We start from the raw sequence: 24780 nt of genomic DNA on the forward strand, positions 1-24780 counted from the left end.
GCAAGGTTGGAAGCTCATTGTGGGACCAAACGTGACACCAAGGTTATGAGCAGACTGGTGTAGTCACCTGGGTTGGCCACTTCCCGACTTAAAATGGAGATCCGCAAAAAATGCAGGGAAATTCAATCAAGCCAGGAAAAACTAGCATGTGCAAAGTTTCCTGGGTATTAGAACTTGCAGAAACCCAGACAGCACTGAAACTAGCAGCCATCTGCATATTAATGAGCGACCCCCAGGAACAATTGAAAACAGTTAAGATAAACAAGGCCAAGACAGACTCCTCGGCGCCAGCAGGAGCCAAGACAAAGGAAGGCCAACGGACACTCAGGAACCGCCCAGCGATCAGGGAACGGCTCCAGTATTGGAGAAATCTATTCAAGTGATCAGAACCTAGTCAAATCACTTGGAACCAGATACGGGGTCCGCCCAGAACGGCACGAAGCCCGTGGGGACTATAAAGTATAGTCCCAAAGGTCAATTCATCCTTCTTGGCAGGGTCACTCAGCAGCTCGAAACAACCCTTGACAGTGACCTGCCTAGCTGCCGCATCAATCAAGTAAGTCTCCAGTCAACGCACGCTACGAGACAGGCGCTCCTAGCTACCAGTCCATACCAGCTTTGAATCCTGCAGACTCAGAATCGAACGAAAGGCCATTTGTTCCCCTGACCTGGTGGGCCAGTGCCAATGCTAAGTATAAGCCAAAGTTAGCAACGCTGGTTTGAGCTCAGACAGTTTTCAGGGTGAGGGATGGAGTTGGCTGCTAGAGAATGGAGCTGATTGGGAATGAAAAACAAGGACTTCAATTTTCCCAATATTTCATAGGAGGAAATTTCTTCTCACCCAGTCCGATAATTTACCAACAGTCGAGTTGTCACGCGAGGTGTTGAAGAGGTAGAGCTGGGTGGCATCAGTACATGTGAAAACTAATGCCATGCTTTTGTATGATGCAACAGAGGGACAGCATGTAGGTGCAAAACTGGAGGGGGCTAATAATAAATCCTTGGGAGACACAAGAGCAAACAGTGCACTAGCAGGAAGAGGAGCCATTACAAGTGATTCTGTGATTATGATTAGATGCACGGAACCAAGACAGTGTAGTCCCATTCAACCGGATGGATGACACTGGAGAGGCACTGAAGAAGGATGGTGTGAATTATGCCAAAAGGTTGCATACAGCTCAAGAAGGACGAAATGAGAAAGTTTACCTTTCTCACCGTTAGATAGAATGCCATTTGTGATTCTGATAAGAAATATTTTAGTAGCGTGGCATGGTTGGAAACCCAGTTGGAGGGAGAGTTCTGTGAAAGATGGAATGTATATGGGAAGCGACAACACATTCTGGGGCTTTGGAAGAGAAAGGGAGGTTGTAAATTAGACAGTCAATTTCCAGGACAGTGGGGTCAAATAGTTTTTTCTGTGAGGGTGATGGCAACAGTTTTAGGAGAGAGGACAACACCTGCAGAGAGCCATTTATAATACTGGCTAACATGGGAGGGTGGGAGATCAGCAGTTTTGGGAAATAGGGTTAGGGGAACAGAAACTGGGCCTCATGGACAAGATAAACTCAAAGTGGATATCAGGAGAGATGGTGAAGAAATAATTTCAAAATTCATTCACAGGATCTCCCCTGAATTGCAGATGCTATACCAGAATACAAGTAATAAAATCCATGATTTAACCCTCCATTCTCATATGACTGGTTTCAATCTTGACCAGACTTTTCAAAGACAGGCTATCCTCAACCAGAATAAAAAGTTAACTAATTTGTGTACTAACTACTCACATTTAGAAAACCAGCAAGGCAAACTTTCTGTCCATGGTTAAAGTTGGCAGAAAAATTAAAACAGGTGGGAGAAAGGGGAAAGAAAGCAATGCTACAATGGTATAACATTTCTTTGAAAACAACATTTCAGCTAAAAAAAAACTATTGCTGATATTTGTCTTACAAGATTGCCAAAACAAATTTCTATAAACGAGATATGAAAATAAGCTGGTCCATTCAGCAATTCAATCCAACCCAAAAACGATTGAAATAAATAGTTGTACAATAAAAGTGTATTTAATTCAATAATCTGGGCAAGTAAATGAAGTTGCATCCAGCACCGCAACATACAAAAAAAAGGTTATAGTTCTGGTCTCTGCAGAGTCATTACCTCAAGAGTGGAAACAAGGGTACAGGATTTCAAACCCACAGCACATCAAGATACAGAAAAATCAGCTCGTGTTTATGTTCCCAACAACTACCCAGGAAACAATACTGTAAAGCTGTGCTGTTTTGATGTCAGACAGTATCAGAATTGGAGTTCAGCTGAAATGCTCCAACATCATTCCGACACTAAGAGCAACCATTTGGGCAAGGTCTTGGGAGAATACTACCTCACATTCCTGCCTACCACCGACTTGCTTATCAAGAATCTATCTACTTCTGGCTTAAAGATATTCAAAGACTGCCTCAACCATCTTTTGAATCACTAGCTTTCGGAGCACAGCTCCTTCCTCAGGTGAATTGTAAGGAAGAAGCTGGGCTCCGAAAGCTAGTGATTCGAAACAAATCTGTTGTTCTTTAACCGGGTGTTGTAAGACTTCTTACTGTGCCCACCACAGTCCAACGCCGGCATCGCCACATCATGTCAACCATTTTTTAAGAAGAGAATACCAAAGTCTCTCAGCAGTCTTGAGAAATAAAAATTCTCATCTCTGCCTTGAAAGGGCAACCTCTTACTTTTAAACAATGGCCCCAAGTTCTAGACTCTCCCGCAAGGGGAAAACATACTTTCCAAATCCACTCCCTCAAGTCGCCTCTCAATTTTCTAAACTCCAGCACCTACAAGCCTAGCCTGATCAACCTTTCCTAATAAGACACCCCACCCATGCCAGCTATTAATCGGTTAAATCCTCTCTGAACTGCTTCCAATGTGTTTACATCCTTCCTTAAATATAGAGACAAACTCTTCCGGTGGCAGCCATGGAGTGAGCGGTCGCACACAGGGTGGCTCCTGCTTGAAGGCACTGGTTTTGGCCACTTTTACCTGAACTTTTGAGAAATCTTGGCGCAAAGTTGTACTGAGAGTGGAAGGCGATTAGTTCGCCCCCTGATGGTGTGTTTGCAGGTTACCAAACTCGACCGAAGCCAATGAGAGCCCTGGCTAAGGATTTGTAGATGACTCATGGCACAGCATCAATTGCAAAAATGGCGGAGGAGGGAGGGTTGCCCTCGACTGGAAAACTGCAAATGGAGCAGTTGATAAACATCATTAGAGGGGGCAGTGGCACATCTCTGCGGAACTTTGGAACTGGTAGAGAAGAGCCTGGAGGTGCAAAAGGTGGTGCCTGACCAGAGTGACCTGATTGAAACGCTGGAGGTGGAGAAGACGATCCATTCTGGGGGACACAAGCAAAGGTGGAGATGACCAGGAAAATGGGTCCAAGCAGCAAAATCGGAGGAGTGGAGAACTACCGGAGGGAGTGGAGGGAATGAATGTGACGGGCTATGTCATGAGGATGCTGGCCAGGTTGGTGGACGAGGCCCCAGCAGTGGATCGGGCGCATAGGTCCCGGAGGCAGAGGCGCCTCAATAGGCAGTGATAACTCCAGGACAAGGATGACAAGAAAAGATTCTGAGGTGGGCCAAGGTGCAGTGGGCTTATGATTGGGAAGGAAACGTAATCCAGATTTATCTGGACATTGGTGCGGAGCTCGCCAAAAGACGAGCCACATTCGGTAGGACCAAAACAGTGCTGGACCAGTAACAGATTTGGTTTGGGGCCAGATTTTGAGGGCCGTGAATATTACTTTGGGACACAGTCATAAGTGAATGACTTTATTAAGGAACATAAACTGGGGGAGGACTGAAGGGGGTGGAAGTTCTGTCTGTTGAATTTTGTTATCGGTTTTGGTTTGCTGAATGGGCAAGGTTGTTATGGAGGTGATTGCACCCTCCATTTTTGAATTTTTGTTACCTTTGTATTGAAGTTAAATTGCTGTTTTTTTTTCAGAGGGGGGGCCTTTAGTGTTGGGAGAATAGTGCTTAATTGTATTGCACTCAGTTGGTTATGCTCTGTGCAGTGCATATGGGGTTGTTGTGGGGCAGTGGATCATTCGAGAATGCTCTGTATGGAAGTCATTTTGGGGTGTTGTTTCTCAGGTTGGATTGGGTGCATGGGCGTCATCACCCTAGCAAGAAATGCCAGTGAACAGAAGTAGGGGGAGGGGCCGACATGGCAGTAATTGAGTGTGAGTTTGGTTATAGATGCAGCGGGGGGCGGGTTGTTGCTGCTAGAGGGTGATGTTGACGGACTCGAGGGGGGGGGGGGGGGAAGAGGAGGTAGAACCCTTGACACGGAATGTCCGCGGGCAAAATAAGCAGTCCCGGGTGTTCACGCACTTAGGGTTTCAGAGCAGAGGTGATTTTCCTGTAGGAGTCGTACCTTCGGGTGAAAGGTCAACAAGGGAGGTTGAGGAAGGAGTGGGTGGGATTCGCTCAAAGTCGGGGGGGGGTTTGTGAAGTGAGTGTGGTGCTACTGGGGACGCCAGTGGTGTTGGTGAATGTGTATGCGCCTAATTGGGACGATGCTGGATTCATGAAGAGGCTATTCGGGGCAATCCCCGATTTGGACTCTCACCTGCTTAGATTATGGGGGGGCATTTTAATTGTTTATTGGATGTGAGCCCCAAGTCAATGAGGAGGTCAAGAACAGCACAAGAGCTGGGACAGTTTATGGAAGGATTTGGATGATGGATCTGTGAAGGTTTGGGGGAGGGAGAACTACTGCTCGTAGATCTAAAGGGTATATTTCCACATTTACTTTTTTGTGGTGAGCCGGGCAGTGCTGATGGGGTGGAGGTACAGAATGTGCGGGAATAGTGATTTCAGACCACGTCCCACACTATCCAGATGCAAGACTTTGTCCGGGCCAGTCGCAGAGTCTGGGGTAGAGATCTCGATTCAGGACTTTTGGCTGACAAATGTTCTGTGGGATTGTGGCAGTGATAGTTGAGGGGAACAGGAGGTATTCTGTGGGCCCCACTTGGCGGAAAGAAAAAAGTTGCAAGGGCAGATTGATGGTTGACGACAGGAAGGGCAGTGGGTCAGTTGCGGAAGGCGCAGTACGAGTATGGGGAGAAGGTTGGTCACATGCTGGCTATGGGCTGCAAGGTAGCACAGTGGTTAGAACTGTTGCTTCACCACGTCAGGGTCCCAGGTTCGATTCCCGGCTTGGGTCACTGTCTGTGCGGAGTTTGCACATTTGCCCCGTGTCTGCGTGGGTTTCCTCCGGGTGCTCCAGTTTCCTCCCACAAGCCCCGAAAGACGTGCTGTTAGGTGAATTGGACATTCTGAATTCTCCCTCTGTGTACCCGAACAGGAGGAGTGTGGCGGCTAAGGGATTTTCATAATAACTTCATTGCAGTGTTAATGTAAGCAATAAATGTGACAATAATAAAGAATATTATTACCAGCTGCAGCGACAGGCAGCACAATGGAAATTCTTCAAGTGAAGTGGGGGGGAACATGGCAATCTGCAGAGGATAAATGAGCTGTTAAAGGCCTTTTATGAGGGGCTGTACAGGGTCGAGTCGGATGGGGATTTGGTCTCAAATATGATGTGCATTCAGATACAGAGTCTTAAGTTTTGTCCTTTAATAACTTTTGTAACCACTAGCCTGGTCTTTTGAATTACTCCGATTTGTACTTCTTGCTCTTTCCGGTCAAAGAGTGTTTATCATTTCCCATATTAATAACTTAATCTCATCTCGTCTCCACACTTTGATATACCACATCTGCCCACATTTATCCGTTGCCTCCACTCTTTAGTTTAAAACCCTCTACTTCCCTAGTTAATGTGGTTTGCAAGAACACTTGTCCCAGCATGGTTCAGGTGCAGACTGTCCAATGTTACAGCCCCTATTTTCCCCAGTACTGGTGCCAGGGCCCCACATACCACACCAGTCTTTGAGCCACATATTAATTTCTTTAATTTTATGTACCCTATGTGAATTTAGAAGTGGCTGAGGTGATAATCCAGAAGTTATAAGCTTTCATTTTCTGCTTTTTAATTTAATGCCCAGGTCCTCATGCACACATTCCTAGTTTGACATGTGTGGTTGGTAACTGCATGGACCATGACCACTGGAACCTCCCCCTCCCACTGCAAGGTCCTCTCCAGCCCTAAGCAATGTCCTGAACCCTGGCATCAGACAGACAACACAGTGGCATAAACTCTCATTCTTTGCTGTAAAGAATATGGTCAATCCCCCTCTCTTCACTGTCCCCTACTAACACTTCATTCTTTTTTGCGCGCCCCACTAATGGCTTCTTGTAGATTGGTCAGTTTGCTGATCCACCTTGCAGCCTCCACTCTCACTCAACAAACTCAGAGAACCTCAGAACTATTGGACAATTGCAGAAGCTGCCAGTTTTGAATTCCTGCCCTCTGGGTCCCTTATCTGCCTCACTTGCAGTCACACCCTCCTATCCCTGGCTACTTTCCAAATCAGAAGGGCCTATCCCAAGTGGTATGACTGCCTCCTGGTGCAAAGCATTCAGTTAACATGCTCACTCCCTGATGTGTTGCAGTTTCTGCAGCTAAGCCTCCAGCTCAATGACTGTCCCAATCCTTATGTCATCATCACTTATTACAGACATGTTTGCCCAGGATCACACTGGCATCCAGGAGCACCCACATGTTGCAGTCTTTTATATTACTCAATTATATTATTCACTGGTTTTGTTTTTTTTATACATTTTATTAATTTTACCACCGGTGTGCATACTATTTAAACCTTAGGATTGAACAGACCTTAACCACTTACTCGAAACTCACCAAACAGCTAACTCCTTTCCCTTTAATAATGTAGACCACCAAGTCTATCTTTTGTGCTACTTGGGGACATACCATGAAGCTTCTCGGGCCACAAGGTTTAAATCTATGCATACTATAACCAAATGTCAGTGTTCCAATGTAGGACTTACCCATTAACAAAGAAACAACACTAAGAATAGACTTTTACAGACCTTCTGACCAACATTGCCCAGCTAAGCAAGCAATAACAGAAAATTAAATTCCCTTAGCTTCATAGTGCTGCATCTAGCCTACAGTTACAATGTGGACTTGCCTAGCACAGATATCTCAGCAGACTCCTCAGCACAAGGACACCACTACAGACTTGCCTCTCCAGATATCCACACAGGCATCTTTAGATGGTGATCAGAAGCAGTATTCTAGAAGATTTCCCAACACAAAAAATTTGAAACCAGTTACTATGCTTCAAATGCCATTCCAGCCGTGAACCCCAACAGTAAACATGAGAACTTCTATGGCTCAACTATTTATCACATTTATCTGACTGCTGAATTTGACTAATGCAATGTGTATTTGTTTCTGGTTTTAATTGAAAACACTCTGCATGGGACAAGCACTTGGCTACATTTTTGTTGGAATTCCATTCAACAGCAATAAACAGGAAATGGTTTCATAATCTGGTATGTTATATCTGACTGATTTATGGGCATGGTCAAACGTTCTGAACATTTAGGAGGCAGGGCAGAAGCTCTACATCAGGTCATAAGGATAAGAGTATTTATTAATGTACAAGATTACACAATATTGCACATTTCAAATAATTAACCTCAATATGAGAAATACTCATGCAGAACCAAATCTGTTTTCATAGTTACCAAACAGGCCCAACATGGCCCATCAACTCAATTCAACAACTTTTCCCCTCCCCACCTTCACCCTTAAGAACTTGTAAAAACAAAAAGTATATGTTTATATCATCTCCTGTGAAGTACCTTGGGTAAATTATCTATTCTTTAAAAAAAAACAAGATAAAGGGGGCAATAGACAAAGATAAGGAGACAGGATCTTAATTTTTTTAATTTTTTTTTTTATAAAAGAAAATCGCCAAGCAGCTTAGCCGCCTTTAAATTAAATCTAGCATGGCATCTGAAAGGGTCCTGCAAAATGCTGAATTCATTAGTACCGTTCAGATCACCTCCTGGACTGCAAGTCGATTACACAAGGACATAAGCACAAGCATATCATGCACTGTTCTTTGAAAGCTAAGATTGCAGGGTCTAAGCACTCAGGAAGAACAAAAACACACACTATTATCTTCAAAAAGGAGCAAATAACACAGATGGGAATTGTAGAATCACTCCACCAGAAGTATCTCTTAGCAGTACACTGATACCACCAACATGGAGTGCGGTCTTTTGTTGGGAGTATTGCAATATAAAGATGGTCCAAGACCATTAAAAATGGTACAATTTATCATGACCAACCTGATATAATTTAGTATGCCAGTAAATAAACACAACCTTACTCTGGGGAAGTCATACGGATTTAAAGTGTTAACTCTGATTCTCTCTCCACAGATGCTGCTGGACCTGCTGAGTTCCTCCAGCATTTTCTGTTTTAATTACAAAGTGACATCTGCCTCATTGTTCAAATTGCTAAAAATTATCTCAAGTTTTTCTTTCCTCAGTACTGCCACCTAAATTCTATGGAAGTCTACCACCAAAAGAGGATCAATGAATTATCACCATGAGCTGAGTTATTGAACCGCCAACACTTGTTAATGTGAAGTACCACAACAGCAACATACACTACTCTTTGTTCTACACACATGCTCAGACCCAATACGCATTCAGAAGTAGAAACTTTCTGGAAATAGAAAGTTCAACACTGTTTTTTTTTTTAATTTGTAATCTGTAACCCTTTCCCTTCTCATTTTTACAAGGGACATTGTACCTTCCATCCACTTTCTATCCAATAAAAAGTGCCATCTTTACTGAAACTTGGATGCAGCAACCTTTTAGCATGTAATGACACTTCAAATATTTGAATTCATTTTTGCTATCAAAATTTTATATACAGCCCAACTATCAAAACAGCCCAACTGTCAATAACAAACTCAAAAATCTCTATGTTACTTCGAATAAAACGACTTGCTTTTAACATTTAAAAAAAGTTCTGAGCACTTCTGTACCGATTATAAGCAATACAGAGCTTACAGCTGAATAAAATAAAGGGAAGTTAATCTAAACTACATCATCCAGCAATCTATACACTTCATTATAATTTGTTGGGAGTGGCATATTTTAAATTACAAAAAAATTGCAGCATCTGGTAGGCAATGATAAATGAACTACATTGCCATACTGAGCCAATAGGATAAGCAAATGCTAGTTTCAATATCTGGAAAACATTACTTAAAGTGATCTCAGTTATTGCAGCACTGGAAGTTCCAATGCACATCCACAACCAAAACACTGGAGCAGTCCCAGCTTGAGCATTATTCAGTGAGTCCGGCAGGAATAGCATGCATGAGCGAACATTCGGAGAGGGCATGACCATGATACACCTGTCATCAAAGCCAATTACATACTTCGCTGCCATTCACTATGCAGTTAAAAGCACCTGGCAAGTCCCCCCAAATGGTCTTGCAGAAAACGTGGCATTTATAAAGGAAAAATAATAAACAGAATATCTACATTTTTCTAACCGAGCCCCTGTTTTCTTGAATTCTGAATGAGTACTTCAATTTAACCAAGTCCTCATTACAAGTTACACCATACAATGTAACTCACCTGCAAAACTCTCCAGAAAAAGAATTCCAAAATTGAGGCAAACATGTTTGAATGGCTCTGGGTACTCCCAAGTAAAAGCATTACAAAAGCTAACAGCACCCTTAGGTAGAAAAAGGAATTCCAGATTTCTACTATAGTGCGAAAAAAAGTGCTTTGATTTCATGTCTAAATTACACAGCTTTAATTCTCTGATTAAAAGGTCGTCAATCTAAAATGTTTAACTGTTTCTCTCTTCACAGATGCTGCCTGATCAGCTACATATTTTACCAGATTTCCAATATCCAAATATTTTGGCTTGTCTAATTTTATCAGCCTATTTTCAGCTTTCACTGATCTTATTCCCCTTTAGTTGTACAAAATAGCTTTCTTTGCATAGATAGCATTGTGGTATGTGTTCTTGTGAATGAAAAAGTTATCATATCGAAGTTACATTTTTCATTCAGGTGGGCAGAACAAGGTTGGTTCCACTTCTATTAAACACTGATAAGGAATAGAAATTCATAGCATCTCTGCAGTGCAGAAGGAGGCTATTCAGCCCATTGAGTATGCACTGAACCTTGGAAAGAGCACCCTACCTAGGCTCACGCCCTGACCTTATCCCCATAACGCACCTAACCTTCTGGACACTAAGGGGCTGCTTAGCATGGCCTAACCTGCACATCTTTGGACCATGGGAGGAAACCGGAGCACCGGGAGAGAAAGTGCAAACTCCACCCAGTCACTCGAGAACGGAATTGAACCTAGGTCCCTGGCGCTGTGAGGCAGCAGTGCTAACCACTTTGCCACCATGCTGCTCCACCAGCATGCCGCCCCTCTTCCTGTACTACAGGGCATTTATTTTTTGAGACCCAGTGGCACTGACCTCCTCCCAACTTCCTGGTTCATCCCTCAGGAAGAGGCCATCTCAACGCTTGCGGACGGCATTGAGGAGAGCCAAGAGTCATGGCTGAACATTGGACATCTAGGTTTTTTTCTTTTTCTCCTGGGGGCTATCTCAATGTCCAGATCACACAGCGGAATACAATCAACACTCCCAAACAAGAGCAATTAGAAGATATTCACATTTCAGAGTTGGGGGCATGGTCAATTTTAGCAGCAAAAAGTCATTCATAAGTAGGGATTAATAGACGGATGTAAAACATTGAAGATATTATTGTATAGTTTTGTGTATAACTCAGATACATGCAATATTCTGCAATTTTTTTATACCACATAGTTTACCCAAATCCAGGTTGCCTGTTTCGATGAGTGACATTTAAAAAAATTCATATTTGCAAAAAAAAAAAGGAAGGCATGAATAATATCATGTAAAAAGAATTATAACACTATTCATTGGTGATTAGCAGTTGTACGGGTCCTTCCTGGTGATTCCTTTATTTCCCCAGTCTTTATTTTTGCTGTTATTGTTTTGGTCCATGGGTGCTTAATGGATATATATTTTTCAGTCAAGCAGCAGAGGAGGAAGAATTCAAGATGTTGCATAACATTGATGGCCCTTCAATTGCCCATTTCAATGCATCTTGCTCTTTCGGGGTAGCATGGTAACACAGTGGTTGGCACGGTTGCTTCACAGCACCAGGAACCTGGGTTCGATTCCCAGCTTGGGTCACTGTCTGTGTGGAGTCTGCACGTTCTCCCAGTGTCTGTGTGAGTTTCTTCCGGGTGCTCCGGTTTCCTCCCATAAGTCCCGAAAGACGTGTTGTAATTTGGACATTCTGAATTCTCCCTCTGTGTACCCGAACGGGAGCCAGAACGTGGAGACCAGGGGCTTTTCAAAGTCACTTCATTGGTGTTAATGTAAGCCTACTTGTGACAATAACGATTATGTTGAAAAGTTCTCAATATGTATTGCAAATAAGTTGAAAAATAAATAAAATATACCCTTCCCTTTGTTGTGTGCAGCCCATTTGTTACACTGGACAGTCCCTTAAAGAAGGCTGTGCAGCTGGTTACGTGTGCATCTTAGCAGGAATGGTTTACGTGTTCACATAGCTTAGAGGGACTGTTCATTATAATAATCAATGGTTGAGAAAGGTCTTTCAGCACATAAATGCTTATCCTGAACAGTAATTTAACTCCCTTAGCAAAGCAGCTTAAAAACAAGAAATAGAAGGAGTCGGTCATATGGCCCCTAGAGTCTGCTCCACCATTCAATAAAATCATGGCTGATCTTTGACCTCAATTCCACTTTCCCATCTGATGCCCATTTCGCTTGAATGTCTGTCTAGCATAATCTCAAGATTGATGTAAACAAAATTAATCCAGAAAATAAATTACCTTAAAATAATCCTTAACTAGTAAAACCAGAGATCTTAAATTGAAAATTTATAAAAATGCAATTTAGCAAAGAACTTTCAATATTCTTCCTTTTACTACTTGTCCAAATTTAACATTTCATAAAATCATAGAATTTACAATGCAGAAGGAGGCCATTCGGCCCATCGAGTATGCACCGGCCCTTGGAAAGAGCACCCCACTCAAGCACACACCTCCTCCACCCCATCCCCTTAACCCAGTAACCCCAATTAACCCAGTAACCCCAATTTCTGACCTTACTAGCCGGGATTAAAGTTCCTTTCTCAAGTTATTTATTTATACATTTTTAACAAGTGACAAATAACATTTAGCAAATAAAACTGATATTAAAAAGGAACCAGGCTGAAATATGACCTCTAGTAAGTATTAAATTAATACATGTGACAACAGCAAAAGCAGTAAACTTCATAAGGCACACCAATAAACAGAGTATGCAAAGAATTAAATATAAAACCTAAGTTACCGGACAACTTAGTTTGCTCAGCTTTAGAATCAGATTGCAGACAACGCTACCGATAATCCCACTCATTGCTCCTCAAAGTTTACATCAGAGATGAGGATGATCAAACTACATACATTCGGCCATAACAACCTCCGATTGATGGGGTCTACACAAATCGATGGAGTCTATTGAAACTCTGTATAGATAATTCAACTGCATGACCATTAAAATGGAGTCATAGTACTATTACGAAGGTCGCTCAGTACTGAGGACATACTCCGATACAGATTGCATTCCAAAACAGATGGATGCGGTTGCTGTAATGCTAGCAAATGATTACATGAACATATTTTGAGGAACCTCCAATCAATAATATGTATAACATCTTTTCCAGCATAGAAGAGATTGAAAATGTTAAGATGGCAATTCAGTGGATCATGACTTTAGAACATTTAGTTTAATCATGATGTTGGACATGGTGTGGGGTCAGCTGATGTGAGCCTGAAAAAGAGCCAACTGGACAACAGTATTTAACAAATCCAAGTATTTGAAGAAAGCCATAAAATAAACCTTAGCTTTCAATGTTTTGTAACATTTTGATGAAACACATTTCATATACAAAAAGGAAAAAGGTCAAGGTCAAATCTAGAGATTTGTAGCAAAATCACAATATTAGCATCAATGACAAAGGTTGTTTGGATACTTGAAAGCTTCTTTGAGAACTTATATCAATTAGATAATGTGCCCAAAAGAAAAAGCTATCCATCTATCGCTTAGATGGGAGTGGGGAGTATTTTTGTTACAGCATCAACAATAATTTCCAAGAAACCATTTCAAATCCTTCCATGGACCCACCCCACCCCTTCCCATCTCTCAATCTCCACTTGCCATACAAATCTTCAAAATCTGTGTTCATCCAATTCTGGCCTCTTAAGCATCTCCATTATCACTTCACCACTAGTAGCCATGCGGTCTTGTCCAAAGCTCTAAACTGCTCTTAACTGGTCTTTCCTCCTTTAAGATAACAATCTGTGAAATGCCTTGTGGCATTCTACTATGTTAAAGGCACTATATATATATATTCATGTCACTATTGTGATTGTAGTGGGCAGGATAACCAGGAGTCACTCCCTGCCTCCCCTCATCCTTTTGTAGAATTAATGGATTTGGAGGCAATTAAGACTTTCCATTAGGCCACAAGCACACCCCTGCTTCTTCCAAAACTTGCCAAAAAAACATACCACAGGGTTTTGGACTTCTTTTTTCCTATATTTTCATCTTCTCACTTCTCTCCTAAAGCATTCATGCTAGCATCTGGGTGTGTAGCCAGAAATAGTCAACAGCTTGCCTAAATGCTCATTCGTCATGCAAAAGTGAACAGTCAAACCTGAGCAGAGCCTCATTCAACACCCACTTCGATCAGAGAACGAGGAAGATAGTTGCTGATCAGGAACCTCTGTTCTCTCCCTTGCAGGCAGAAGCCAATGATAATGTTCCATGAGCACCCCAGTTATGAATGGCTAGTTCAAAGAAAAAGAACTGCACCTAGGTTCACAGAACTTGAGATACCACAATGCACAAGTGGAACATTCCAAGAACAGCATCAATGCAAACACTTCAGAATAAAGTCCTCTCACAAGGATACTTTAAAGAGCAGATTTCAGATATCAATTCAATTAAGCACTGGGAACACGATGTAAATTAATTGGAGAGAGGCAAGAAACATTGCAGTTAACATTGTTCAATGCGTTAAATTCCAAAAATACACCTTTCACAGCATCTGTGTACTTGTGTACAAGGTGTACTTGTGAAGTATAGGCATTGGACGCAAGGGACACTTGGCCAATTTGCACACACCCATGTCCCACAAATATCAATGAACAGTTAACTTTCCATGATCTTGGTTGAAAGATACATGTTGGCCAGGACACTCCGGCAAACTTTCCCACTCTTCAAATAATTTCATGGGGTCTTGGTTTGACATCTAATTTGAGATTCTTCGGTGTCCCATGGTGCAACACTAATTTACTACAGTTAGCCTAAATATATACTCACGGGACTGGTATTGGGGCTTGAACCTTAACGTGCAACCGTCAAACTCATAACTCAAATGTGCAACCACTGAGCCAAAGCCCACACTCCATTCCTTTTGCAATGGAACAGAGGTGCCCTCAATCCCCAGGAGAAATCAGAATACAATGTTATTTAGTAATTTGGTGGTACAAAACCTGGAAGTGCTATTGAAAAAGGTGACACGCTGTCGACACATTTTGGCTTGCAATCAGGACATTCAGAAGAATGCCAAATTGCAAGAGCAACAATTTATTTACTGCATGAGAAAGGGTGCTGATTCGGTGCAAGTTGAGGTGTTGCCATGGAGAACACACCAAGTAACTATTGCTCTCATGCTTTTGGTTAATTCAAAAAAAGGCACAGTGCCTGGGCATATTCCTTTTTCCTGCAGAGAACAGACCCTTGCAATGACTATTCTTGCATCTGTCCTGATGAATGCAAGATGAAAAGCTTCAACAGTACATCTCTTTTTCCAGCAATACAATGTTATATCTTCTTTTGTATACAAAAGAATTGCACAATATACCTGAACTACCATCTATGCACAGCAAATACTAATCTGACCCCGCAATTATATTCCTCCTTACAGATGCTGCCAGACTTGCTGAATTTTTCCAGCATCCTCTGTTCTTCTTCCCTCAATGATATAGAGATTTGAAAACAAATCAAAAGCTCCCATTGTACACATTTGCACTGTGCTAATATTGTCATAGCATGAAACCTACACCCAACAACACCATTGCAGTTAGGAACTTTAATTGCGAAATTCCCTTGAGAAGAGTCACTCTATAATAGAAAATTGGACTTATAATAGGACAAAATACTGAGATTTTAAACTGAGATAGCATGACCTTGAAATGTAATCTCTCATACTTTTGGTACCGATGGATTCTGAGATGGCTGATAAGTCCAATGCGCAATCTGCAGATACTGCCAGACGCAGGGAAGGTGGTAGTGGAGGGTCAGGTAGATGCGTTGGGAGGTTTGCACGCTCTCTCCAAAACCTCAACATCACCACTGCATGCTCCCAATGAAATCTCTCAATGCATTTACTGCCTTCTCATACTGGTCGATCAAATTCTAGTGACTTCCCACAAGTCGGTAGCAATATTTGATCTCTTCAGAGATGCTTTAAGGATATCCTTAAAACACTTCCGCTGCCGCGTCCAAGTAGAACAGTTGCCTCGGAAGTCTGCGGTCATACAAATGGCCCACTCAATGGACCTGATTTGGGGTAATTAGTGCCACAGTGTATTATAGGTCCTGGGTATGTTGACTTGGGAGAAGGTGTTACTTTTGGAATGCCTTTCTTGCCACAACATTTGGAGGATCTCGCAAAAGGCACTGTTGGTAGTATTTGAAGAGTCTACTGTAGGTTGAACAAGTTTCCGAAGAAAATGGAAATGGAATCACTGCTGCTCTGTAAACCATTACCTTAGAGTTTGACTACAAATATTCTTTGCCTCAAGTCAGCCAATGGCTGAGCTATTGGGGGGTACAACGATCTTTGTCATCCGTGTCGGACTTTGTTAAGGGAAGCTTTCAAGTATGAGAAATTGCCTACATTCCAAGATTTCACTCCTAATCTTAATCAATGACCTGCAGTATTTATAAGTGAGACTGCCACTACAAAAAAGGTAAACCATCCATCACAACCTTTTGAAATCTTTGACAAGGTGGACCACACCAACCTTCTTCAATGTCTCTTCCCCAGCTGGGTGGGACTGCTCTCATCTGGTTCCATCATTATCTATCTAATCATAGCCAGCGTACGACTTACAAATAGTTTTGCTTCCCACTCCTGCATCGCTCTATGTCGCTCAAAAATGTATCCTTGGCCCCTATTTCCCTTCTACATTCGGCCCCTCGGCAGCACCATCCAAAAGCACAAATCTACCTCACCATCACCTTTATACGAACATATAAAAGACGTGCAGAAAGCCATTCAGCCCCAAGCCTGCTTCATAACTTCAGAAGATCACGACTGATCTGTGGCCACAACTCCATTTTCCTGCCTTCTTCTATACCTCTCTCAGCTCTACTAGTTGCTAAATTATCAGTGCTCATCGGGAATCAAGTATTGGATGAGCAGAGATTGCCTCCAACCCAAATATTGGGAAGATTTAAGCCATTGTCTTTGAACCTCACTAGCTATCAACTTCATACCAGACAGACCCCGAAGTGGACATCTCACCACAAGTATGGGCAGCACGGTTGCAGTGGTTTGCACTGTTGCTTCACAGCGCCAGGGACTCAGGCTCGATTTCTGGCTTGAGTCACTATGTGGCGTTTGCACATTCTCCCTATGTCTGCATTTCCTCCGGGCTCGCCTGTTTCCTCCCACAAGTCCCGAAAGACATGTTTGTTCAGTGAATTGAATATTCTCCCTCAAGTATACCCAGACGCCGAGTGTGGCGACTAAGGGATTTTCACAGTAACTTCATTGCATTGTTAATGTAAGCCTACTTGTGACACTAATAAAGATTATTATATCCATGCCATCACTAAGATCGTCTCTGTAGCATCATCCAACTTCATCCCTGCTTCAACTCATCTGCTGCCAAAACCTTGTTACTTCTGGATTTGACTTATCCAACAGACACCTGGATAATCGCCCACATTCTACTCTCTGGAGAACTTGAGATCATGAGACCAAATCCATTCACTACACCCATTCACTCCGGCCAGACTCGTTAATTTTGAAATCTTAACCTCGTTTTCAAATTCCTTCATGGCCTTGCCCCTCCCTGTCTTCACAATCTCCTCCACCCCCACAGTCTTCAGAAATCTGCACTGCTCTAATTCTGGCCTCAAGTATCACCAACTTTAAAATCTCTCCACCACTGGTGGTGTGTACTCAGCTGCCTAGGATATGAAGTTCTGGAATTCCCTTTCTACCTTCCTTTCAGACACTTTCGAAACTTACCCCTTTGACCAAGCTTTTGGCCATCTGGTCTCATGTGCCTCAATGTCGAATGCTGCTTTATAACACTCTTGTGAAGCAACTGGGCATGTTTTCATACGTTAAAGGGACTCAAAATGGGATTTAAGTACCTTTCAAAAGCTCTAGCACGCTTTTAATGCATTTTTCAGTTGCATCACCACCCAGCTACACATTCTATTAATACTTCAAAATTACAGTGTACTGAAAGTTAACATTCGGGGGGGGGGGGGGGGGGGGAGCTTCTGGTTTGGCATCCTAATTGCAGTGATTTTAAAGCTCACCTATAGAAAATTCACAGAAGAGTTTGCGAATTTGGGATTCTGTTTAACGAGTAGGTAGGCCTGTGTGGACCAGGCTCTAGGTTTGAAAAATAAAATGCTTATAAATGAGCACAGTTCCCAGGGCGGTGCCGGGCCCCATGTCCCTATCCGGGAAAACAATCCAGGAGGAGGATGCGGGGCCTAAGCCGCGGTGACGGCCGCTTCCAACATGACCACGGATCGAAAAATAAAAACTACACACGCACACTGAGGAAGCGAACAAATCTGAGCCTCGGAACCGCAACCGCGGAAATCCTGCTCGACAAACACCCCAAGTCCTCGGAAAAGAGTCCGACACCGAGAGCGGCCATTTAAACTTCGCCAGAGTTCGAAACGGAACTTTCCCAACGGCCGCCACGGCCCGCACAACTGAAACCGTGAGTTTTCAACCAGACTCCAGATTTACTCAAAGTGATGTTTGCGTTTTTTTTTAAAAAAGGTATTTCGCTTCCGTCTCTCACTTACTTTCTCGCTTCCAGGTATTTTTTTCTTCAATCGGTTTCCCCAAACAGAATGTTTTTAAAGTCCTGGTTCCGCTCCTTGTTTTTGTCTACACCCTTCCCTTCGCCGCTGCTGCTGCTTCTTCTTCTCTTCCCCTTTCCTCTGGTGCGATACTTTTAAAACCCCGACCTTGTGAGTCAGCAAACCGATGCTGGGGGAGGGAGGATGGCAAAGCGCTTCCAAGGAAGTGGCCGCACCCCCACTTTGGTGCGCGGGGCCCCGCCACCGGGGAAAGCGGCGGTCAAAAGCGCTCGCAGAGAGATAGAGAGAAAAAATTAAAACTCAACGCGAGAACGAAAAGGGTCCCGCAACACCGTGGCCGGGATAACGCCGAGGCGGAGGCGCTCAGGAGAGGAGTGTGAGTGAGCGGCTTGCGGTGGGAGGGCAGCAGGAGTTGGAACTGAGCTCAGCGCCACACCCAGAGCAGCAGCTTGGCTGTTTGTGTGTCATGGAAGTCAGGTGTGTACCCACAGGGCAAGGGGAGAAAACAACATGCTAAACGTTTCGCATCTGCTGCCTTATCGACCCACTCTTGCAACCTTTTCGAAGCTCAACTCTTGTTCCCTTTTTTTTTCCAATAAAAAAAGTAGGCGGGGGAGTTCAACACACAGAACAATTCCAGTTTCCCCCCCCATGTTTCGCCCGTCTTTCAGTTTATTGACATACTTCCTGCTGCGTGGGTTTCTTTTTAACGTTTTGATATGCCATGGCCGAGATCACGAATCGAAAAGTGGTCGCAGCTGATTCCGACAGTACCCCCCAACCTCTGAGACCTAAGGGCAGCAGTTGCAAGAGAACAGCACCCCATAACCATCTCCTCCCAAAGTACACACCCGCCTCCTGACATGGAAATATGTTGCTATTCTTTCCTTGGTTGCTGGGTCAAAATCCTGGAACTCCTTCCCTAACAGCACTGTGGGTGTATGTTCAACACACATGCCGTTGCAGCAGCCACCAGCTTCTCAGGGTCAATTCGGGATGGGCGATAAATGATGGTCATGCCAGCGACACCCATGTCCATGCACGAATAGAAAAAAATAACTTCTTGCACTACACTATTGTATAATTAGGGTTTGCGACCATAAATCCTTCCACAAATGTTCATTGGACCTTGACCAGGTCACCACTATAAGTGTCAAATGGGAGCCATCTGCTACCTCACAAGGGAGGAAATGAGAAAAATCATTAACCAAGCTCCTCAGACCACTCTTGCTCATGCCCTGGAGGCTGTACAGCTCTAATTGACAGAAGCCTACTTTCTTATTCAGTGAACTAAAAAAGATCTGATTAAAAAGGGAAGGAAGTGATTTTATATTTAGGACAAAATTGCCAAGTGTACTTCTCATTTTCTATTGTTAATGGGCCCTATTTTAATTATCTAGTGCAACTAAATTTTTTTCTGTTTATAAATATGAAAAATGTGTACTGTATTCATAAACGGTCCTTAAAAACATCAATATTATTTTGACTAGGTCCCAATTGATTATGTTTAGAGGAGTTTGGGTGACCGAGCCAACATGAATACATTTTTAAGACATCTACAGTTCTATGATAATCAGTTACAAAGCTGCCCTTCAGTTATAGAGCTGCTATGAATTTCATGATGGTTTGATTGAACTTTAAAGCTACATCACAGGTTAATACGGCAGTAGCCTATATTCTTACAATTTAACTTTTACCAGGTACTCAGAAAGTTGCCGTGCAGGTTACAAGATTGTTTTAATATTGATGTTGCACCTCAGACTCACAGTCATAAAATGAAATGTGAAGTTTCCCATGCTTGATGGGGAAATGCTCCATCTGGTGTAGATCTGAGCCATTCAGACCAGAAATGTCTTTTTTTTTTAAAAAACAAGTGTTTGCCTTTATTTCAATCTTTATAATGGGGTGGTTTGACTGGACAGGGGTGATGTGATGTGGCGTAACACCAACAGCACGGGTTCAATTCTTGTACTGGCTGAGGTTATTCATGAAGGCCCCGCCTTCTCAGCTTTGCCCCTCGCCTGAGATGTTGTGACCCTCAGGTTAAATCAGCACCAGTCACCTTGCAAAGGTCGCCTATGGTCCTCTGGGACTGTGGCAACATTTACATTTAGATCCTTATTATTCTCCCCAAAAATGTTTCACCTGCAATGAAGTACTTTGCTCAGTCAATGCTGAGCTGTTTTTTCTCAGCTGTGAGCTACATGGGCTAGAGTGAAGGAATATTAATCAGGTTTCCACTGATGACTCATGCTGAAACATATAGATAATTCATATAGCCAAGATTGATGCCATGTCCACAGATCAATAATTGACTTACAATTTAATGTCTTTATCAACAGGGCTAAGAAGAGTGTTTCTGTTTTTTTAAAGCTCTCCACCTCCACTTCTGAAGACACTTGTTATGGTGCAACAGACTCCATGGTGTAGGTATTGTCTGTAACTCTCCAAACAGGCATTTCTCCGAATGAGTCGAAACAGTAAGAGTTGGCAGCGATGATTTACAAATTGAATGCACCATAGAGAAAAGCCTGATCATACATGTAGTTTCCAACCACTGACATTGCATACTTGATAGAAATGTGAATCCAGCTGATTTTTCTCTTTTTTGAATGCAACATAACACACTTTTCAAGATAATCAAACGACACTGAAGGAGACCAATCAGTCAATATTGCCTTATGCTGGCTTAGAAAGATTGTGAATTTAATCCGACTCCCCTATTCTTTCATATGAAGAACAATTTTTTTAAAGTATTTTTATTCAAAGTTTAACAAAACAAAAAAGACAAATACATTACACCCCCAAATACAATAATCCCTCCACCAGCCCCCCCCCCCCCCCCCCCCCCCGCAACAGTTAACAGTAACTAGTTCTCCAAAATGCAAAATAAACAAACCCCACCTCTTGTGGAACCCCTCATCTGCCCCTTAGGGTGAATTTAACCTTCTCAAGATGAAATAATTCCATTAGATTCCCCAGTCATGCCGAGGCACAGGTGGAAAAGCTGACTTCCACCCCAGGACCCGTCTGCGAGCAATCAATGAGGCAGTATCTATAATATCTTCCCCCAGGCAGCACGGCGGCACAGTGGTTAGCACTGCAGCCTCACAGCGCCGAGGTCCCAGGTTCAATCCCAGCTCTGGGTCACTGTCCATGTGGAGTTTGCACATTCGCCCCGTGTTTGCGTGGGTTTTGCCCCCACAACCCAAAGATGTGCAGGGTAGGTGGATTGGCCACGCTAAATTGGCCCTTAATTGGAAAAATGAATTGGGTATACTAAATTTAAAAAAAAATAATAATAATAATATCTTCCCCCACTCCAATCTGCAACTCTGACAGATCCGCCATCCCAACTGTGGCCCCCAGGGAACCAAATCCACATGCAGGATCGCCAGCATGGTGCTGTAAAACGATCCCCAAATTGCTCTAACTTTGAGCATGACCAGAACATGTTCACATCATTTGTCAGGCCCCTCCCACACCATTTGCAAGTATCCTCTACCCCCTGAAATAGCCGGCTCATCCTTAACTTTGTCAAATGCACCCTGTGCACCACTTTCAACTGTATCAACCCCAGCCTCATGCACGAGGTTGAGGCATTCACCCTCCGCAGCACCTCATACCACAGTCCCTCCTCCAGCGCTATCCTCAACTCCTCCTCCCACTTGGCCTTAATCCCCTCCATAGACACCTTATCCTCCAGCAAAATCCTCCCATAAATTGCCTAGACGACCGCACCCTCCAACCCAATTACCGACAGCAGCTCCTCCAACAACGAGGAAGCAGGTGCTGCCAAAAAGGTTAGAAAAACTTTTCTAACCAAGTCCCACAACTGCATATGCCGAAAACCTTCCTCATGCAGAAACCCAAACTTCTTCCTCAACTCCTCCAAGCTTGTGAACCGTGCCTCCAAAAGCAAATCCTTCATCTCCTTCACCCTCTCTCTTCCCATCCCCGAAACCTCGCATCCATCCTCCCGGTCTAAATCCATGACTCCCCCAATCGGCATCAGTCTCGACCCCGTTCCCAGCCTAAAGTGCTACTGAAATTGCCTCCAAATCTTCTATGAGGTAACCACCACAGGACCTCCCGAATACTTCCCTGAGGCAAACAGAAGTGGTGCCAGTATCCGCAGCCCCGACCCCCTTCAAGAACCAGCCTCCATCTTCACCCATAAAGCCTCCACCTCCCTACTCCAGCCACCCCCACTTCTCCATGTTTTCCGTCAGGTAATAATACAACAAGTTTGGAAGGCCCAACTCCCCCAACTGCCGGTCCCTCTGAAGTGCTTTCTTCCTTATCCTGGCCACCTTCCCTGCCCAAACAAACGACAAAACCAACTGTTCACCCCCTTTCAAAACAACTTCAGCAAAAAGACCGTCAGGCACTGAAATAAAATTAGAAACTGCGGCAAAATGTTCCTCTTAACTTCCTGCACCTGACCTGCCAGCGACAGGGGAAGACTGTATTGAGAACTATTTATAATGAGTATTTCCAAATTAAATCTGTATTGTACTCCACTGACACTGTATGCTAATACAATATCACAAGCAACATATTTGATGTATTTTATTAAAAGCTATGTACTGAATGGCATCTTTGCATCAGTTTAAAATTAATTAATAAATTCAACAGTTTTGTTTTTGTTGTGATTTATCTTAGACAAACCTTAGGAACCAAAACAATAACACATCTTTATTTAATGTTTTACATGAACATTGTTTGACTGAAACTGCTCATTTTCCAGTGGTAAAGATCCTTGTTCAGTGTTTCATTGCTGTTAGCACCAGAGAACTGGCTAATCCAAAGATAGCAGTAATAATGTCATTTGCTATTTTGAAACAACTCTAACATGCACTTAAGAAGAGCTATGTTTATACTGCTTTCCAGCTACTAGTTCCAAGAGTGTAGGTTTTCTGTTATGGGCAGCCAAATCAGTACAAACTTACCTTTTTAGACTAGTGACAAGAAAAAGTTATTTTTTGCGGGGTCCTCTTGGCTGGCACCAATCCTTCTCATAACATCACTATGTGCATGCTATTAAACTGTCACGGCTAGCTCAGCAAAGAGGTGGAATGTTGGGCCCCATGGTGCAGCCAGTTTCAGGAATACAAGCTGCACAATGCAAAATTAAATGCAGGAGAATGGATGAGTTAGCTCACTTTTCTGAGAATACAGGGTGCATTGTAAAAGCAGCTCAGGAAAAATAATAGCAACAGGGCAATAGCATCACATGAAAGTGGAAAAGAAAGGGAGAACTACAACTAGCCAAAATGAACACTAAAATAGAACTACTTTTATAGTCCAGGAGCCTATGTTAATGCTGATTGGTGCCTAAAAGCCCAAAGTGAGTTTTCTTGATTAAGTAAAACTAACCGTGGGAAATCCTGGCAAAGAAAATGGTTTTCTCAGCTGCCAACTTTACTTAACTTGAAAATCTGGCTTCCACTGACTGCACAAAATTTATATTCATTGAGGTGGCCATGCCAGCATAGCACATACCCCATTACAAAAATCAGCATTTGTCAATCAGTCTTTGACAGTCCTAAGGGATTTTATTATTGAAGAAGTGAATGAGCTTTCTGGGCTGGAGGGGCAACCCACAAAAATCCCTAAGTGACAGAATTTGGAGGAGGGCAGGAATGGATGGCATGCTACTGCTGACATTGCTGGCCTGATTTGGCTCAACTCCCAGGCAATCTGAGGATCATTATGCGTTGTATGCAATTATCATTGAACCGCACACATCAACTCTAAGAATAGCAAAGCATAACATTTACAAAACACTGGTAAATATTGTCCTCTTAATAAATTCTTAGACATGCTATTCTTAAGGCAGTAGGAAAGATTAATTGTTATTATATGAAGTAATATTCAATCTTACATAGTTTAATAGCTTTGGATTGATGAGCTTTTTATTGATTCAGCTTGTGGGAGCTATTTTATTCACAAGTGCAAGAAGTTGAAACTTACAGTTTCATTTGTCAAGTGTGTTTGCCTTTTCCCTGGAAGGAATGACTTGCCTGATATTTTGTGAAATTATCAAAGAAAACAACTGTAATGGCAATCACAAATTATGTGATGCTCTTCATATTCTGTAAGGTCAGATTGCCGCTATCAATAGTCACATGCCCTGCATTCTCCAAAACGCATACTTCTTGCTTGAGCCAGCTCTTTACTGAAAGCTACTATGACAAAATGATAGGTCCTGGCTAGTTGCTGAGCACAGTATACAACGGCAGTAAGCAGAAAATGCAATTATCAGTGTCAGGATCTATTAATAACTTCTTTATTGCCCTGAATTTAGATTGAGAACATTACATTTTCAGATAAACTAATATTTTTTTACAAGGTTGGAAGTTGATATGGGAATAACGTGGTGACAGCAGGGAATAGTGGAAATACGAGAGCAAGATGCTGTTACTTTTACTTTTGTAAACGAACAGGTGTAGACCATACGTCCCTTGAGTTTGCTCCGCTGTTCAATAAGATGACAACTGATTCTCTACATCAGCTCTGCAAATCTGCCCTGTTCCCTTATCCCTTGATTTCTTCTGTCCAAATATCTATCAATCTTTATCTTGAATATACTGAACAACTGAGCAT

General features: G+C 42.8%; 1 protein-coding gene and 1 long non-coding RNA gene across 2 annotated transcripts in view; one reads left to right on the forward strand and one right to left on the reverse strand.

Annotated features, from left to right (window-relative positions):
* Positions 1 to 18372, reverse strand: part of ctnna1 (catenin (cadherin-associated protein), alpha 1) — a 199192-nt gene extending 180820 nt beyond the window's left edge. The window contains exon 1 of the mRNA XM_072512062.1: positions 18154 to 18372. The gene's annotated coding sequence lies outside the window, so the exon portion shown is untranslated. The remainder of the gene's footprint in view (positions 1 to 18153) is intronic.
* LOC140426835 (uncharacterized) lies at positions 18373 to 22806 on the forward strand. Its single transcript, XR_011948303.1, has 2 exons — positions 18373 to 18648; positions 20514 to 22806. It is a non-coding gene; the product is annotated as an uncharacterized lncRNA (long non-coding RNA).
* The last annotated feature ends 1974 nt before the right edge of the window (positions 22807 to 24780 follow it).

The sequence above is a fragment of the Scyliorhinus torazame genome, chromosome 7 (assembly GCF_047496885.1).
Source record: "Scyliorhinus torazame isolate Kashiwa2021f chromosome 7, sScyTor2.1, whole genome shotgun sequence".
In the NCBI taxonomy this organism is placed as follows: domain Eukaryota; kingdom Metazoa; phylum Chordata; class Chondrichthyes; order Carcharhiniformes; family Scyliorhinidae; genus Scyliorhinus; species Scyliorhinus torazame.